General features: G+C 39.5%; 2 protein-coding genes across 4 annotated transcripts in view; both read left to right on the forward strand.

Annotated features, from left to right (window-relative positions):
* The window catches only part of LOC126494808 (protein FAM104A-like), a 185,565-nt gene extending 175,069 nt beyond the window's left edge, over nt 1–10,496 (forward strand). For all 3 annotated transcript variants that reach the window (XR_007590068.1, XR_007590066.1, XR_007590062.1), the window contains one exon: nt 9,722–10,496. The gene's annotated coding sequence lies outside the window, so the exon portion shown is untranslated. The remainder of the gene's footprint in view (nt 1–9,721) is intronic.
* Nucleotides 1–20,314, forward strand: part of LOC126494807 (protein FAM156A/FAM156B-like) — a 155,225-nt gene that overhangs the window by 126,372 nt on the left and 8,539 nt on the right. The window lies entirely within an intron of this gene.

Genomic DNA, 20,314 nt, shown 5'->3' on the forward strand with positions numbered 1-20,314 from the left:
TTTTTTTTTTTTTTTTTTTTTTTTTTTTTTTCCCCAAGAGCTTTCATTCATGCTGTTAGGTCATTGATGTGAGCATTCTCTATTTTCCTTTTATGGGCACTTAGTTCTATGGACTTTCCTCTTAGCACTGCTTTCATAGTGTCCCATAGGTTTGGATATGTTGTGCCTTCAATTTCATTGAATTCAAGGAAGACTTTAATTTCTTTCTTATTTCTTCCTTGAACCAGCAGTGGTTCAGTAGTTGACTGTTCAGTTTCCATGAGTTTGTAGCCTTTCTTGGAGTAGTATTGTTGTTGAATTCTAACTTTATTCCATGGTGATCTGATAAGACACAGTGCATTACTTCATTTTTTTGTATCGCTGTGTGTTTGCCTTTTTACTGAGTATGTGATCAATTCTAGAGAAGGTTCCATGAGATTCTGAAAAGAAGGTATATTCTTTCCTGTTTGGGTGGAATGTTCTAGTAAGTCTGTTGAGTCAATTTGATTCATTTCATCTGTTAGTTCTCTTATTTCTCTGTTAAGTTTCTGTCTGTTTTACCTGTCCATTTTCGAGAGAGGAGTGTTGAAATCTCCTATTAGTGTGTGTGGTTTGATGTGTGATTTAAGTTTTAATAATGTTTCTTTTACATATTTGTTTGTTCTTGAATTAGGGGTGTAGATATTCAGGATTGAGACTCCATCTTGAAAAACTTTTCCTGTTATGAATGTAAAATGTCCTTCTCCATCTCTTCTGATTGATTTTAGTTTGAAATCAATTTTGTTACATATTAGAATAGCCACACCTGCTTGTTTTTAGGTCCGTTTGATTGGAAAACTTTTTCCCAACCCTTTACTCTGAATTAGTATCTGTCTTTGAGATTGAAGTGTGTTCCTTGTAAACAGCAGAATGTTGGATCCTGTTTTTGTATGCATTCTCTTAACCTGTGCCTTTTTATATGTGAATTGAGCGCATTGATATTAAACGATATTAATGACCAGTGGTTGTTGACTCCAGTTATTTTTTTTTTGGTGGTAGTGTTTGTGTGTTTCCCTTTTTTGTGTTATGCTGGTGGGGGTTATCAGATGCCTGTGTTATTGTGGTTGTAGTTAGCTTTCTTGGGTTGTGGCTTTCATTCTAGTACTTTTTATAAAGCTGGGTTTGTGGATACATATTGCTTATATCTGTTTTTGTCATGGAATCCCTTGTTTTCTCCATCAATGGTGAATGAATGCTTTGCTGGGTACAGTAGTCTGGGCTTGCATCCATGGTCTCTTAGTTTCTGCAGCATGTGTATCCAGAAACTCTGGCTTTCATGTTTTCCATTGAGAAGTCAGGTGTATTTCTGGTAGGTTTTCATTTATATGTTACTTGACTTTTTTTCTTTTGCAGCTCCTAATATTCTTTCTTTATTCTTGTAGTCATATGTTTTCCCTTTGTAACATGAGTGCCTTTTTGTTTGGGTTTCTCTAATGCTAAGTTCCCACAGCTGGTAAGTCCCAGAGAAAATCACACAGAGTGTCTACATTTGTTATCAACTGATTGGCCCATTAGATCAGACTTCATATTAGCTCTTATAACATATATTAACCCATTATTCTTATCTATGTTAGGCTCAGAACATTTTTTTTTGTCATGGGAGGTCATATCTTGCTTCTGCAGCCTGGGCAGGACTGGGGAACAATGGGTTTCTTCTTTCCCAGAATTCTCCTGTTCTTATTGCCCTGCCTCTACTTCCTGTCTGGTTGTCCCACCTACCATAGTTCTGCCTTATCACCAGTCCTAAAGCAGTTTTTATTAACCAATGAAAGCAATACAAAAAGGGGAAATACACCATTTCCCCTTTACTGTTTAAACAAAAGGGAAGGCTTTAACATTAAGATAGTAAAATTACATATAACAAAACAGTTTTCAAGCAAGAATTACAGTTACAATATCTATATCTATTTTATCTTTTAAAATAACAAAGGAAAACTATAACTATCGATTCAACTCCATCAAAGATTTCAGAATGATATACTATTACCTTTGTAAACTGGAAGTGCATTATAAACAATTTCCAAAACTGCAGAATTGACAGAGCTATCTTGCCTCCTGGACAGTCACTTAAAATTCTTCTGTACCATTGGGGCATTCATCCTCAGCCTACAGGCCCATAGTATCCAGCAGACTTTTCCATGAAGCAGGAAATTTCAAAGACAGTTAAGTCACTTTCTTCTGTGTCCTGCAGAATGTCTCGCAGTGTCTTTTATGAATCAGGAACCCCGAAGGTCCATCTCACCTTTAGGCAAGTTCAGCAGTCCTCTCTCTGTGGGTCCTACATGTCTAGTTTATGCATCAGTCCAGGCAAGAGCAGTTTCTTGCCCAAATGGCTAACTAGCTCCATAAGGAGCCTCTTTGATGTCCATCTTCCTTTTGAAGTAGATTGGTGTTGCCAGGAGCAAATGTGTCTCATTGTCATGAAAAGTCCTATTTGTTTTCAAAACATTTAAAATGCCATATTCTGTAGTCTTTGAAAGATATCAGGAATACCTATATGAAATATATCTATGCACATCTAGAGTATCTAACAAACATGACTACAAACAACTATTATAGATGACTATCGATTAACCTGTATTTCTTAATTATACATTCCATTTTAAAATGAACTACACAATCACAATATCTCAATCAAGAGCAGAAATATAGATATACATATAACAAAATTGACCTTAAACTTGTATCAATAAATCAAGATTTATACCAATGCAAATTATTCATATCTATATCATAACTCACTTTAAATGAAAAAGAACATTTATAAATAATATTTGGGAATATGATTGTAGTTTTTTTTTTCTGTCCAAATTGCTTTGTGCTGTATGGGAGCACTGTTAATCATGTCTTTTATGGTGTATCCTATATGCTAGGTTCATGTCAGTCAGCAGTTGGGTAAAGTAATTTTCTGAGGGTGTTTAAGGAACAAGGGGCCCTGCTGTCTTTCAACAATTGCCTGTCCAATGTGGTAAAGTAACTCCACATAAAACCTGAGAGGACTTGCAAAGGAATTCTAGACACAAATATAGAGTTTAGTACAGCTGGAGGCATGTCATGTCTCCTTTAAGAGAGAATTTCCTGACTCAGCATCCTTAACAACCACCACAACAAAAGATGTGTGGTTTTAAAATGCAGCTTTCTGGCCTGTGCTGCCAGGACAAACTCCAGCTCTTATGCATTTCAGTGGCTTTTGTGGGACCAGATGGTTTTGCACCCATTCGGGATTGAGAAGAAAGTACTCTGAGAACATGCCAATGGCTCAGTGCTCTCTGCCTAGGCACATGGCGGGATAAGTTGTACTAGGCGTGCAGAAGCAGGAGAGCATGGCAGATTCCTGCCACCATACAGAGAGATGTTTCCAGGCTGCGTAGTGCTCTGTGTAGCAGATTTGGCTTTAACTGAAACAAAAAGCGTTATCTGTTGCATGCTCATTTTCCTTGTTGGCATGCTGTGTGCAGCTCCTGCCTGGCAGCCCCAGAGCTAACACTGGTGGTACTTCCACCACTTTAAAATTGGAGAGAGGCAGAGCCAACATCCAGAGCAGCTGCAACTAAGCTGCTTAGCATTTGAAAAGCTCTTCAAGACAGTAGAGAATTACAGACAATGTAATAGGATGGATTCAGACATAAAAGAACTCTATACGGGACATAGTGTTAGATAAATGTAAGTATGCTTGGGAGACAGAAAAGACGAGTACAGAAAGTCATAAAATAAAGTTAATGCTTAAAAAATGGGTAAAGTCTTTAAAGAGACAGAATACAGATATTTATAGTTTAAAAATAAAGAAAAATAAGCCACGTAAAAATGGAAAATTCACGAGAGTCTGAATTCTGTATACTATTGTGCTTTCTTTGAATTTTTTGACTGTAAAGGAGTTAAGTGCAGAGAGACATTTCATTGTGTGGGATGCTAAGCAAAACCAGCATGTATATTATAAAGGTATTATGATTCGGAATTTGGGTCTAAGGATATGATGCTTTGGAAAAGAGGTTCCTCTTTTGTTTTCACAGAAGATGAGAACTTGTGGATTGCCACCAGGCAAACATGGTTTGATAGACCACACCCTACTGATAGGTTGGTGGGAACACCCTCAAAAACTTACTTTGCTCAACTCCCGACTGAGATGAACCTAGAATATAGGATACACCATGAAAAACCTGAGTAACAGTGCCCCCATACAGCACGAAGTAGTTTTGAGAGAAAAAACTATGCCCATATTCCAAAATATTGTTTATAAATATTCTTTTGCATTTAAAGGGGGATATGATATAGATATGGATAATTTGCATTGGTATGGATTTTGCTTTATTGATATAAATTTAAGGTCAATCTTGTTATATGTGTATATTTCTGTTCTTTGTTAATGTATTGTGATTGTGTATTCATTTAAAATATAACATGTAATTTGGAAATATAGGTTGTCAATGGACAATCATTGATAATAGTCAAGTTTGTAGTCATGTTAGTTAGATTTTCTAGACATAGAGCAATATATTTAGGCATTCTTCACATCTTTCAAAGAATACAGAATATGGCATTTAAAATGTTTGAATAACTTAGGGCTTTTCATGATAATGAGACATGTCTGCTTCCAGTAGCAAAAAACTACTAGAAGAAGAAGATGGGCATCTAAGAGGCTCCATATATAGTTGGTTAGCCATTTGGGCAAGAAACTGCTCTTGCCTGGACTTTTATATAAACTGGATATGAAGAACCTGTAGAGAGAGGACTGGTGAACTTGCCTAAAGGTGAGATGGTCCTTTGGTGTTCCTGATTCATGAAAGAGTCTCTGAGACATTCTTCAAGATACAGAAAAAAATGACTAAACTATCTTTAAAATTTCCCCTTTTCATGGAAATGTCTGATAGATACTATGGGCCTGTAGGCCGAAGATGGATGCCTCAACGGTACATAAGAACTTTGGGTAACTTGTCCAGGCAGCAAGATGTCTCGGTCAATTCTAGAGTTTTGGAAATCTTTTATAATGCACTTCCTGTTTACTTAGGTAATATTACATCCTTCTGGAGTCTTTGATAGAGTTGAAGAATAGATAGATAGTTATAGTTTTCCTTTGCTATGATAAAAGATATCATAAAAGTTAAATAGATATAAATATTATAACTGTAATTCTTGCTTGATAACTATTTATATTTTATTTTACTACGTTAAAGTTAAAGCCTTCCTTTCATTTTTAAACAGAAAAGGTGAAATAATATAAGAGGTCCTTCTGTTTGTGTGTTGCTTTCATTGGTTAATTAATAAAGAAACTGCTAGGCCTCTTAGGGCAGAACTTAGGTAGGCAGAGAAGACAGAATTGAATGCTCAGAGGAAGAAAGCAGAAGCAGAGATCCATCATGGAGATGCATGCTCAGACATGCTAAATCTTTCCTGGTAAGCCACGACTTTGTGATGAACACAGATTAATAGAAATGTGTTAAATTGTGATGTGAGAGTTAGCCAATAGGAGACTAGAGCTAATGGCCAAGCAGTAATTTAATGAATACTGTTTCTGTGTTGTTATTTTGGGTGTAAGCTCACCGTGCAGCTGGGAAAAACAAAAGACCTGCTTTCCTTCCAACAGGTTCTGTATGTTTTGTCTTTTGATTATTATAAGCGAGGGGATTTTTTTTTGATCCAGTCTATTTGGTGTTCTGTAAGCTTCCTGTACCTTCATAGGTATATCATTTTTTAGTTTGGGAATGTTTTCTTCTAGAATTTTGTTGATTATATTTTCTGTGTCTTTGAGCTAGAATTCTTCTGCTTCTTCTATCCCTATTATTCTCAGGTTTGGTCTTTTCATGGTGTCCCAGATTTCCTGGATGTTTTGTGTTGACATTGTTGGATTTAGTGTCTTCTTTGACCAATGAGTGTATCTCCTCAATAGAATCTTTAGCACCTGAGATTCTTTCTTCTATCTCTTGTATTCTGTTGGTTATAATTGTCTCTGTAGTTCCTGTTTTTTTAACCCAGATTTTCCTTTTCCAGAGTTCCCTTGGTTTGTGTTTTCTTTATTACCACTATCTCAATCTTCAAATCTTGAGCTGTTCCCTTCACCTGTTTGATTGCTTTTTTGTGTTTTTCTTGGGTTTCTTTATGAAATTTATTCATTTCTTCCAGCTTTTTTTGTCTTCTCCTCCATTGTTTTAAGGAGTTTTTTTTTTAGTTCCTCTTTAAAGTTCTCCATTATTTTCATTAAGTATCATTTAAAGTCATTTTCTTCTATATCTTTTGGGTTAGGATGATCAAGTCTTCCTGTTGTGTGTCTGCTGGGTTCTGGTGGTGTCATGTTGCTTTTTAGGATGTTGGAGGAGTCCTTATATTGGCGCACTCCCATCTCTTCCTTAACTCTTATGTCTCTTATGTCCACCAAGTATTGGTTTCCATAGAGCTCACGTGGAACAACACATTGGGGGTGGGGTAGATTGCTGTCTAGTGGACCAGCTCCCTCCTGGTGCTAGGAATGCTGAAGGTACCTGGGGAGGGGGGTCCCTGGCTTGTCTCCCATGTAGAGATTTTTGTGCTTGGAGGATCTGGGGTCCCAAGACACTGTCATCTCATGTCTTATGTTCATCAAGTATTGGTCTTCATGGAGCTCACAGGGAATGATGCCAGAACTCTACATTTTGATCAGTAGGTTTTTGCATTAGTCTTTGTCTGTCACAAAGTGACATTTCCTTAGTGAGGATGGAGGACTACACTTATCTATGGGTATGAGGAAAAACACTTTGAAAGCAGTCAGGAATTATGCTGGTTTAGTAATATAGCAGTTGTAGAATCTCCTCCAAGATTCATGACTCCACCAGGCTGTGCATTCCAGTACCAGATAGGATTTCTCCCTTCTGAGCAGTCTCGAAGTCCAAACTGGGAACTGTTGGTTAAAGCCAAGGTGTGTGTGTCAGTGCTGCACTATTTGGACTGTCATACAAGGGAAGAAACTTTTTTTGTTGTTGTGCTTTTGTTTTCTTTTGTTTTGGAGACAGGGTATTCTGTCTATATAGCCCTGACTGTCCTGGATTTCACTCAGTAGACCAGGCTAGGCTGGAACTCAGAGTTCACCAGCCTCTGCCTCCAGAGTGCTGAGATTAAAGGCTTTGCACCACCATGCCTAGCTCTGGCCCAGCGCGCACTGTTAAGTGAAATTCTCAGGGCTAGCTTCACTGCGAATGTCCTACCTCAGCAGATAGTTGAAAGAAGAGAGGGGTCAGGTGTAAAGGTGACTGGAGGATTAGCAAGATCAGGAGGAATGAGTACAGGAGAGGTAGGAAAGATTCAGAGTCTGGGGCAGGGTATTCACATACTGTGCTAGGCAGTGGGAGCCATTGACATGGTAGGAGGGCAGCTAACTACAGAAGCAGTTACAACCAGATAGCAAATGATGTTGGATATAGGAAAGACTTTAGGTGGGATCTGGAAGAGCTGGTCCCTCTGTGAGTGGAGACCCAATGCTTTGCTCAATTGGGGGAGCAGCGGATGTGTGGGAAATATCTTTCATGTACCCACAAAAAAGTATGTGTTAGGTACTGGGAGTCCAAAGCAATAAAGCTTGTTGTTCTGATCCTTGTATTCAGGAGTCAAACATCACCTGCTACATTTGATAATCCGAGGAGGACACAGTGCCCAGCCACCCATCAAAAGTGTCTTTGTCTTTTCCAGTTTTATTAGTGTATATTAATCATTAAAAGGGAGGATTTCATTGTGTTAATTACATATACGCAATAAGATAATTTGGTTCTATTCATCCCCATTACTACTCTCTGTTATCCCTTCTCCCCTCCCTTTCCCAATTCCTCCTACAGCCACAGTGCTGCTTCATGTAACTTTAATACCTTATGTGTTGGCTTTTAGCTTATTTTTGACGCTTGTGGTTTTCATAAGGGATATTTGTCTTTCCCAACCTACCTTATTTTCCGTAAGATCCATCGTCTTTTCTCAACCACTACAGCCTGTCTTTTTGCAGCCACATGAAACCACCTTTAGTACTGGCACCACATTTCCCTTATCAATTTGTCCATGAACTGGCACCTAGGCTGAATCCACGATTTGGGTTCTGTTAGTAGTATGGACAGTCATGCATCTCTGTAGTAAGGTGCTTTTGGTTCCTTTGCTTTAAAGCCATGAGTTGAGTTAGGGCTAGACTATGTGGAAGTCCTATAGTAAATGTTTTGAGACACCTCCATAACTATCTCCGTGATTGTCAGACTGATTTACATATCCTGGTAGAAGCCTTCCTAGCTCCTTCAACCAAGTCCTGCACTTGGCCTTTCCATTCCTTTTTCCTATGAGTGTGTGAGTTTGTGTCTTTGTGTGCAAGTGTCTATGTGTGTTTGCATTTTGATGGGGTAGCATAAGCATCTTTGATCACAAATCTTCATATACTAGTCTAGTTATTTCCTTGGTTTCAAAGGGAAGCTGCTGTCATTCCTAATAAGCTCCTTTAGTGCTCAAGCCCTGTGTGATCACTCATAGGCACTATACCAGGGAATGATAGGCTGTATTACCTTTAATACAGCTGACAAACAAGTTGAGAGAGGTAAGAGATCATGCCAGGAGACAAATTTTCTTCTGCTAAAATGCTCTCAGCTTTTCTCCGGGCATCAACCTTATCATGCCTAGATCCCAAGCATGCACCCATTAATGCACCCGTAGCTAGGAATTATAATTATATAAATCTTTACAGCCCCTGCAATCATTGAATTCACTCAACTATACCCACTCCCCTCTTCCTGTTCTGTCCACTGAAATGGTGCAGCTATTAGGTACATGGATAGGCTTTCCAGAAGTGGAAGATGACCTGTTTCTCTGTCACTGGCCAACCACGGCATCTGTGCTCTCCAAAGAATGGAGAGCACAAGTCGATTGTGCTACTAAAAGACTGAAAGAAATGGGACTTGCCAAGCAACCTCAATCTGTGTCCAGTGGTTTTCTCCTAGGGTTGATTTTGCTTTTCTCTGGTGTTCTCTTGTCTCAGCAAGGGATGCCAGATAACCAAGTATGGCCTGAGCTGCAGGTTATGTAGAGCACATATTGTTCCCAGGAATCTCACACATTGATCCTCTCTGGTTGATGTGGCCATGGCTGATGGAGAGAGGGGTCCTTTGAAGTTGGATGAGGGGAGGTCTCTTTGATCGGTTCTGTTGTCCTGCCCAAGGAAGTGGGACTGCAAATGTATCACTGTTCTTAAGACCTTAAGTGCTAGTGTTAGGAGCCAGTGCGTTTGTAGTCCCTGGAACCTCAAAGATGTCCTCTGAGACAGGACTCTTTTGAATCACATTTATGTGGAGGGACTGAGAGCTTAAAGGAAATGTTAAAGAAGAGGCTAAGTGTGAAGTATCGCTTAAAGAGGCATCAGCATCTTACATTAAGAAATAGTGATCTGTGGGCTCCATGTGAAGGAATTCTGCCCTGCAGTTTTTTGTGGCACACATAAACAAGTACAAGGAAAACTGGGCTAAAACCAATGTTGCAAAGTCAAAGAGCAAACTGTTTGCTTGTTGGTAGGTTGGTACCCATAAACAAAACAAAAGAAAAATGACTGCACAAAGTAGTTAGAACCTAATATTTCTATTGCTGAAACAAACCATCAAGGCCTCTTCTGAGATGTGATCTGTGAGTTCTGGTAGGTGCTCCAGGACTGCGTACAGAAAGAGCTGTTTTAAACAGACCCTCTGTGTTTCTAATATATGCTTTTTTTTCTCTCTGAAAGAATGGACAACGAGCATGAGCCAGAGAATTCAAGATCACCCATGAAGAAAAAAAAACTAGTTAAAATGGAGAGAAAGAAACGTGTTGGGTCTCCCTTGCCTCAGCAAGATGAAAAGAAAAGAAAATCATCTTCCCCCAGAGTTGCTGAAGAGGAGATATTCAAATGTGAATGCCGCTACTGCCAAGCTTGTATGGGGACCACGTCCGGAGTCTCTGTGGGGACCAGGATAGAAGCAACCACTCATTCACTCTCCCCAGAAAAACTGATACAAGACTTCCATAACCTGACACTCAACCCTCATTCCACCCAGCCCCCTGTTCTGCCAGAAGCAATGCAGATATGTGAAAACAGATTGAATTGGCAGCGGAAAAACAAAAAGGGGTTTAAAAAGGTTCTCCCCAAATGGAGAGAATAACTCTGGCAATGTCATCCTCATGTGAAGAAGATCAGAACCTACACTATCGTGAGTGTCGACATCACCAATCCCTAGGGTGATATGGTTTTGGTTGCATGGTCAGTAGGAGTATCAGCATCCAGCTTGGTGTCAATCATACCTTTGGATGGCAAGTTTCAAGCCTATCCCATAAATGTAGCAGCCTTTTTCTTAGTAGTTTTGACATCCTCCCTAAGGCATTCTGGGAAGAGATACTCTTTGGCAAGGGCCACCACACAGCAATAATTCTATACTCCCAATAATGCTGTTTCCAAAACTTGAACAGGTTTTGACTCCTCCTCCCTTGTGTTGTTGCCAATAAAGTTAGAACATTGATGTAGAGTGTATGTCTTTCTGTTTTCAAAACTGTGTCTATTCCATTTTATCGTCTGGAACCCAGAAGAATCACCAGGACTGACTGAGGTTCGTGTTCGTGCATGCATGTGTGTGTGTATGAAATTTTTGTTTCAAATCCATTATATCAATATGATGAAAAATAATTCTTCTTTATCTAAAAATAATCAGAACATATTGAGCAATCTTTATGTAATTAGTCCCCCAGTTGTTTACCATACATGCTACACAACTGGAATACATGTTATACACTGGAAGCAGGGCACTGGCCCTGATACACTGGGTATTTAGACCTCTCTGTCACTGTATCATGCATGTAAATTCATGCAGTGATCACTGCACTCAGGTTTCATCTCTTCTCTCAGAAAAATTTTACTCATGCTGTTTTTTTATGATGACACCCAGCAGCATGCTTCAACTGGGACAGCCCTTGCATTGTTTGCTAGTTCCATTATCATTTTATTTCATTTCATTTCATCAAGGTCATATAAAAATGGTTGGGCTGGCCTTTTCCACTCACCACCGTACTCTTAATTCTATACACTTGATTGCATATATCAAGATTCCATTCTGTGGGAATATTGTTTATGAGCAAGCTGCTTGCCCAGCATGTGTGGGCACCTAGATTTTATTCTCCAGCACCACACACACACACACACACACCTCACAGTTGCTACTACTTTTCATTGCTGTTACCATACCATGATATGTGCGTGCTTTCAATTCTTTTTTCCACTCACTTGCTGGGCATTTTGGTTTCCATATTTTGGCTAGCTACTACAAGTAAAGCTTCTATAAGCAGGGAATGCAAAGCTTTGTGTGGAGAGAAGTTTTCTTTAGGGCAAAGATCCCAAAGTACAATCTCTGGGGGACAGAGACATTCACTAGCACAAAGACCCTAAACTACAAACTCTGGGTGACATGACAATTATAGATTTTCCTTAGTTTCATTTAAACATCCATCAAAACCACTTGTAAAACTCTGGAGGCCTGGTCTGGGTGGTGATGGCACATGTCTTTAATCTCAGCACTCAGGAGGCAGAGGCAAGAGGATCTCTGATTTCGAGGCCAACTTGGTCTACAAAGTGAGTTTTAGGATAGCCAGGGCTGTTACAGAGAGTAACCCTGTCTTCAGAAAAGAAAAATAAAAGAAAAAGGAAAAGAAGAAAGGATCTCAGGGGTCCTGCTGTGACCTATATATTAAATATAGGATATAGAGTATGAACTGTGGGAACAACACCTGCTATATATATCCAATATGCGAATGTTTTACTAGCCAAATAAAAATTCTGCCCCCCTTTCCTTCAGTAACTGTTGGAACCTAGACAAACATGGCAGCATACAGCATACACTATTAGTTTAGAATATTGGAAGTGCAAGAAAATAAAAAGCTTGATCCAGAGACAAATCAATTTTGTAGTGTTCACGTGACATCAGAGGGCTCTGAGTTCATTCTCTATTAAGTCAATGAAACAAATAATCGCAAAACTTTATGAAGTTATATACAATCAAAACTAAACCATTAGAAGTTATTCATGTTTGATACATGTAGAACAAGCTCACACACATGCACACAGATACACACACACACACACACTCACATTTCACTGGGGCAATGCATACCCCTAATCTGGTTCCATACACTTGCTGTGCTATTGTAAATTTCACCTCCCCCTTTACTGGACTCTGCTGAGTGACAATCACAGAGAGAGACAATTTAAAATGCGTCCTATCAAGGAAGATATATTATTCACTGATGCAACATTTTTGCCATTGTTTTTGTTTGCAATGTACACACATGCAAGTGTTGGCATGTGTGTGCTCATGTGATTTCTTTTTACGTATAGGGCCTGGTGAGATTTCCACTATCCATGTTGGCATGTCAGCTGATGTTGTCATTGTGCAGGTCTTGTTTAGGTGACCATAGTGTTGAGATTTTTATGGGTGCAGCTTCCTTGGCACATATAGAAGACTCTTTTTCTTTGCAGATGTCCTTGTCCTCTGGATCTTACAATCTTTCTTCCTCATGTTTCAGAATATTCCCTAAGCCTTTGGTATAAGGGTTGTGTTGTTGATGTATTCGTTGGGGATGTGCCCCCACAATCATTCTCCCTGTTTTCCCAAGTGTGCATTTTTGTAATAGCCTCCCTTTGCTGCAAAGCGAAGCCCCTTCGATGAAGAGTGAGATGGACTATGCTCATCTATACACATAAGGATAAGTGTTTAGAAAGTGTCCTGGTCTAGGAAGTAGCAGTGATGCTCTCCCCTCTAGTATCCATGCCCTCACTATATTCTAACATTTTGTTTGTTTGTTTTGTCTTTCATGTTTTTTTGTTTTTATTCTTCTCATTGTATATTGCTGTATTAGGTTTTAGAGCTCTTTGTTTCTTTGGTTTTTGAGACAAGGTTTCTCTGTAGCTTTAGAGCCTGTACTGGAATTATGTCTTGTAGAGAAGGCTGGCCTTGCACTCACAGAGATCTGACTGCCTCTGTCAGATCAGGCTTTAGTATTCTAAAGACCCTAACATAAATACAGACATACTGAACCTGATAGATGAGAAGGTAGGAAATAGCCTTGAATGCATTGGCGGAGGAGACTACTTTCTGAATAGAACACCATTAGTGTAGGCACCAATTCGACAGTAAATGGGACCTCATGAAACTGAAAAGCTTCTGTAAGGCAAAAGACACTGTCAATAGTACAAAACAGTAGCCTACAGAATGTGAAAGATCTTCACCAACCCTATACCTGACAGAAGCCTGATATTCAAAATATATAAAGAACTCAAGGACTAGACATTAAAAAACAAAATAATTCAATTTAAAAGTGGGGTGCAGATCCAAACAAAGAATGGTCAAATGACTCAGAAACCCTTAAGGAATTGTTTAACAGCCTTAGCCATCAGAGATTTGCAAACCATCTTATACCTGTTAGAATGGCTAAGGTCAAAAACACTAATGATAGCTCATGCTGGAGAGAATGCGGAGTAAAGGGAAATGAACAGATGATTCTTCGAGAAAGGCAACAAGATTGACAAACTTTTATCCAAACTAATCAAAAGGCAGAGAGAAAACACACAAATTAACAAGATCAGAAATGAAAGGGGGAACATAACAACAGACTCTGAGGAAATTCAGAGAATCATTAGGTCTTACTACAAAAGCTTACATGCCACAAAGTTGGAAGATGTGAAAGAAATGTACTTGTCTTTAGATAAGTACCCTTTAACAAACTTAAATCAAGACCAGGTGAACAATTTAAATAGACCTATAAGTCGTGAGAAAATAGAAGCTGTTATAAAAAACCTCCGAACCAAAAAAAAAAAAAAGCCCAGGACCTGATGGTTTTAATGCAGAATTTTATCAGAACTTCCAAGAAGAGCTGATACCTATACGCCTTAATGTGTTTCACATAATAGAAACAGAGGAGTCATTGCCAAACTATTTTTATGAAGCTAAAGTCACCCTGATTCCAAAGCCACACAAAGACCCAAACAAGAAAGAGAATTATAGACCAATCTTGCTCACAAACATGGATGCGAAAATTCTCAATAAAATTCTGGCAAACCGAATCCAAGATCACATCAAAAAATTATCCATTATGATCAAGTAGGATTCATCCCAGAGATGCAGGGCTGGTTCAATATATAAAATTCTATCAATGTAATCCATCATATAAATAAACTGAAAGAAAAAATCCATTTGATCATTTCATTAGATGCGGACAAAGTATTTGACAAAATTCAACACCCCTTTATGATAAAGGTTTTTGAGAGGTTAGGGATATAAGGATCCTACATAAATATAATAAACACAATATATAGCAAGGCAACAGCTAATATCAAATTAAATGGAGAGAAACTCAAAGCCATTCCACTAAAATCAGGAACAAGACAATGCTTTCAACTCTCACCATATCTCTTCAACATAGTTCTTGAAGTTCTAGCAATTGCAATAAGACAACATAAGAAGATCAAGGGGATTCGAATCGGAAAAGAAGTCAAACTTTCGTTACTTGCAGATGATAGGATAGTATACATTACTGACCTCAAAAACTCTACCAAAGAACTCCTATAGCTGATAAATACTTTCAGTGAAGTGACAGGTTACAAGAGCAACTCAAAAAAATAAGTATCCCTCCTATACACAAAAGATAGGGAAGCAGAGAGGGAAATCAGAGAAACTTCACCTTGTACAATAGCCACAAATAGCATCAAGTATCTTGGGGTAACTCTAACCAAGGAAGTGAAAGGTCTATTTGACAACAATTTTAAGGCTTTGAAGAAAGAAATTGAAGAGGACACCAGAAAATCAAGGATCTCCCATGCTCTTGGATGGGTAGGATCAACATAGTAAAAATGGCAATTCCATCAAGGGCAATCTGTAAATTCAATGCAATCCCCATCAAAATTCCAACAAAATTCTTCACAGACCTTGAAAGAACAATAGTCAACTTTATATGGGAAAACAAAACCCTGGCATAGCCAAAACAATCCTTTACAATAAAGAAACTTCTGGAGGTATTACCATCCCTGACTTCAAACTCTATTACAGAGCTACAGTAATGAAAACAACTTGGTATTGGCACAAAAACAGAGAAGTCGACCAATGGAATCGAATAAAAGACCTGGATATTAGCCCACAAACCTATGAACACTTGATTTTCGTCAAAGGAGCTAAAAGTATACAATGGAAGAAAGCATCTTCAACAAATGGTGCTGGCATAACTGGAAGTCAACCTGTAGAAGAATGAAAATAGATCCATATCTATCACCATGCACAAAACTCAAGTCCAAATGGATTAATGACCTAAATATAAATCCGACCACACTGAACCTGGTAGAAGAGAAAGTGGGAAGTAGCCTGCAACACATGGGCATAGGAGACACTTCCTATGTATAACCCCAGGAGCACAGACAATGAGGGCAACACTGAATAAATGGGACCTCCTAAAACTAAGAAGCTTCTGTAAAGCAAAGGACACTGTCATTATGACAAAAAGGCATTCTACTGAATAGGAGAATATCCTCACCAATGCCGTCCAAAATATATAAAGAACTCAAGAAACTAGACTTTAAAATTTAATCTAAAAATTTAATTAATCCAATTAACAATGGGGCACTGAATTGAACAGAGAATTCTCAACTGAAGAATTTCAAATGGCCAAGAGACAATAAGGTCATGTTCAACCTCTTTAGTGATCAGGGAAATGCAAATCAAAACAACTTTGAGATACCATCTTACACCTATGAGAATGGCTAAAATCGAAAACACCAATGATAGCCTATGCTGGAGAGGTTGGGGACTAAGAGGAACACTCATCCATTGCTGGTGGGAATGCAAACTTGTGCAACCACTTTGGAAATCAGTGTGGCAATCTCTCAGGAAATTGGGAATTAGCCTACCTCAGGATCTAGCAATACCAATCTTTGGAATTTACCATAAAGATGCCCAATCATTCTACAAAAGCATTTGTTCAACTATGTTTATAGCAGCACTATTTGTAATAGCCAGATCCTGAAAACAACCTGGATGCCCCTCAATGGATGAATGGATAAAAATAATTGTGAAATATGTACGCATTAGAGTACTACTCAGTGGTAAAAAATAATGACATCTTGAATTTTGCATACAAATGGATGGAAATAGAAAACACTATCCTGAGTGAGGTAACCAAGACCCCCAAAAGATATATATGGTATGTATTCATTCATTTGTGCACTCTAGCCATAAAACAAGGACATTAATGCTATAGTTCACAATTCTAGAGAATCCAAATCACAAGGCGAACCCAAAGAAAAACATATATAGATGCTCCTGGAAATGGAAGCAAACTAGATTCCCGGGCAAAATTTTTGAGCATGGGCTTGGGAGCAGGAGTCGGGGTGAGGTTGGGGGAAGAGTAGAGGAGGAGAGAGAAGGGAGAAAGGAAGGACTGGCAAGAGCTTGGGGGAATGGGAGGGTGGAGATGGAGGAAGGGTGGATATAGGAGCAGGGAAGAAGATACCTACATTGAGGGGTCCATTTTAGGGTTGGCAAGAGACTTGGCTCTAGTGGGGACCCCAGGTGTCCACGGGGAGGTCCCCAGCTATGTCCTTGGACAGAAGAGAAGAGGGTGCCTTAACTGCCCTTGCCCCACTATCACACTGATGATTATCTCAAATATCACCATAGAATTTTTGTCTGGTGAGAGATGTAGATAGAGACAGAGACCCTCACCAGAGCAAAGGACTGAGCTCCCAGTGTCTAGTTGAGGGGCAGAAGGAGGGAGAAGATGAGCAAGTAAGTCAGGACCGTGAAGGGTTCATCCACCAACTGAGGCAGTGTGCCTGTTCTAATGGGAGCTCATCAAATCCAGCTGGACCAGGTCTGAATGAGCATGAGGAGAGGGTGCCTGACCTGGCCCTATACTATAGCCACACTGATGAATATTTTGCATATCACCACAGAACCTTCATCTTGTGATGGATGGAGAGAGAGACAGAGACTCACATTGGAGCAGTGAACTGAACTCCCAAGGTCCAAATGAGGAGCAGAAGGAGGGAGGGAGAACATGAGCAAGGAAGTCAGGGCCACGAGGGGTTCGCCCACCCACTGAGATGGTGGGGCTGATCTATTGGGAGATCACCAAGGCCAGTTGGACTGGGACTGATAGAGCATGTGATCAAACCGGACTCTCTGATTGTGGCTGACAATGGGGGCTGACTTGAAGCCATTGATAAAGGCACTGTGTCTTGTTTTTACGAAATGTTCTGGCTTTTTGGATAAAAAAAAATCTATATGGATAAACAGCTCCCTAGGCCTGGATGGAGAGGGGAGGGCCTTGGACTTCCCACAGGGCAGGGTTCCCTGCTCTCTCTCAAGCGGGAAGGTGGAGGGGAGTGGGAAACTGGAGGGGATTGGGAGCATTGAAGGAAGAATAAATATTTGAATGGGAAAAAAAACTCAGTAACCATACTATTTACCATAGAAACTAGGTGGTGCGTGCCTTTAATTCCAGTGGTGCATGCGTTCAATCCCAGAACTAGAGAGGAATATAAAACGGGAGACAGATTACATTCACAGTCTCCTTCTCAGATTCCTGGAGGCAGGATCATTGCCATTTCAGACTGAGGTAGAGGTAAGAGCCAGTGGCTGGCTGTTTTACTTTTCTGGTCTTCAATTTGAACCCTTATTTCTGTGTCTGAGTTTTTATAATCGTGCTTCATGTGGTGATTTTGTTTTATCTTGTCATATTTTATTTTGTTGTTTGGTTATTATCTCGTAGAAACCTGTTCTTTTCTAAGGAAAGACAGAAAAATAGTGGATCTGGAGGTGAGGTGAGGAGGAATTGGAAGGAGTAGAGGGAGGAGAAATTATAATTATGATATATTGTTGAAGGAATCCATCTTCAAAATAAAAGAGAAGATGCAATGGATCCAGGAAGTGGAAGGATGAGGGATGGAGCTTGGAGAAGTGAGGATCAGGAATGGGAGTGAACATTATCCAAATAAGGTGTATGAAATTCTCAAAGAATTAATACAAATGTATTATTTAATAAAAAACAAGAAACAAATTCATATTCCAACTAGTGACGGAGGAGAGTTCCCCTTTCTCTACATCCTTGCCAATATTAGCTGTCACTTGGATTGATCTTAACCATTATGACAAGTATAATATGGAAACTCAAAGTAGTTTTGATTTGTATTTCCTTGATGGCTAAGGATGTTGAACATTTCTTTCAGTGTTTCTTAGCCATTTGAATTTTCTCTTTTGAGAATTCTCTGTTTAGATCTGTACCTCGTTTTTAAATTGAGTCATTTGTTTTTTTTTTTTTTTGACATCTACTTTTTAAAAATTCTTTGTCTTTTGGATAGTGGCCCTCAATTGGATATATAGTTGGGGAAAATTTTTTTTCATTCTATAGGATGCCACTTTGTCTGAATGACATTGTCCTTTCTGTGCAATAGGTTCTTAGTTTCATGAGTTTCCATTTTTTAGCTGTTGATCTTAATGCTTTTACTGTGTTTTGTTCAGAAAGTATTTTCTGATTTAAAGCTTATAAGAACTCACAGACACTAAAGCTTCCTACACATGTCTACACAGATTTGCCCTAAGTCCTCTGCATATATATATATATATATATATATATATATATATATATATATATATATATTATGTCTTACTCTATATTGGTTTTATGGGACTCCTGAGAGTGGAAAGGAGTGGGTCTGATTCTTGTGCATTTTCTTGGGCTCTTTTCCATATGTTTGTTTTGTCTCTCTCCCCTTCCCTCTCCCATCTGTTCCTCCTCAATTTCTCTTCTTCAGAAATGGGCAGGCCACCTATGCATATCAATCAGCCAGCAATGGCATATCAAGGTGCAAGTCTGCTAGGCACCTCATCTCCTATTAAGGATGAACAAGGTAACATAGTAGGAAGGAAGTGTCCCAAAAGCAAGCGCCAGAGTCAGAGACAGCACCTGATCCCACTGTTAGGAGTCCCACAAGAAGATCAAGCTATACAGCTGCAACATTTATGCAAAGTTCCTATTTCAATTCCATGCAGGCTCCCTGGTTGTTGATTCAGTCACTGTGAGCTCCTATGAGCCAAGGTTAGTTGATTCTGTGGATTTTTGTGGTGGCTTTTACCCCTGTAGCTTCTACAATACATTCTGCACTTCAACAGGGTTCTCTATTCTCTGCCTAGTGTTTGACTGTTGGCCTCTGCATCTGTTTCCATCAGTTGTTGGGTGAAGCCTCACTGATGACAGTTGGACTAGGCACCAATCTATGAGTTTAGCAGAATGTCATTAGAAATCATTTCATTGATTTTTCCCCAGCCATATTTAGTTTAATCTTAGGTCTCTGGGATATCCAATCTCTGGATCCTGGCCCTATAGGCAGTATCAGGGGTAGTAGGTTCACTTTGATAATATGGGTCTCAAGCCGGATCACTGATTGGTTGGCCACTCCCACAAAGTGCCACCTTTACCCTAGCACATCTTATAGGCAGGACAAATTATAGCTCAAAGGTCTTGTGGCTGGTTTGATGTCTCAATCTCTCCACTGGAAGTCTGATCATAGAAGATGGGCAGTTCAGACTCCATATATTTCATTGCTAGGAGTCACTAGGGTCACACTCATAGATTTCTGGGAGTTTCCATTGCACTAAGTTTCTAGCCATTGGAGACATAAGTTTCTGTCCTGCACAGTTCAGCAGCCATTCAGTAGCAAAGAAACACACAGAGGCTTATATTAATTATCGAATCTGGGTGGTGCATACCTTTAATCCCCATGGTGCATGCTATGGTTGGGATGCATTCCAGGGTTTTCTGAATACTAGGCAAGCACTATAACAATTAAGCCACACTCACAGTGTAGGGTAACAGGGCCAAAGAATGAACACCCTGACCCCCTCTTGACCCCAAGACCAGAACCAAAAGAGAAACAAAGACCAGGGCCAAGCAACAGAACCCCACCATCTGGTCAGTAGGCCATAAAAAATTTCACCAATTCCAGGCTATCCTAGAAAGCTCCACCCCTCTCCCACACTCCAAGATTCTCTATAAAAACTCTGCCTTTTCTTGAGTTCCTTGCTGCTTCTCACTTGACCAGAGGCAGCCACCCTCCTGTTTTTTTTCCCAGCCACTAAATCTCATTTGTGAGGTTTGTTGTTCAGTATGACTTTGTGGTATTCCTTGACTCTTCAAGGCCAGGATACATTTCCATTCAGAGCTGTAACACTTACATTGTGGAGACCTTTCCCCCACCATGACAGAGTTGCAACACTTTTATTGGGGCACCCTTTCCCTTCAGAGCTGTAAC

Source organism: Alexandromys fortis, unplaced genomic scaffold (assembly GCF_014885135.2).
Source record: "Alexandromys fortis isolate MF-2015 unplaced genomic scaffold, M_Fortis_MF-2015_v1.1 scaffold_403, whole genome shotgun sequence".
NCBI classification, from domain to species: Eukaryota; Metazoa; Chordata; class Mammalia; order Rodentia; family Cricetidae; genus Alexandromys; species Alexandromys fortis.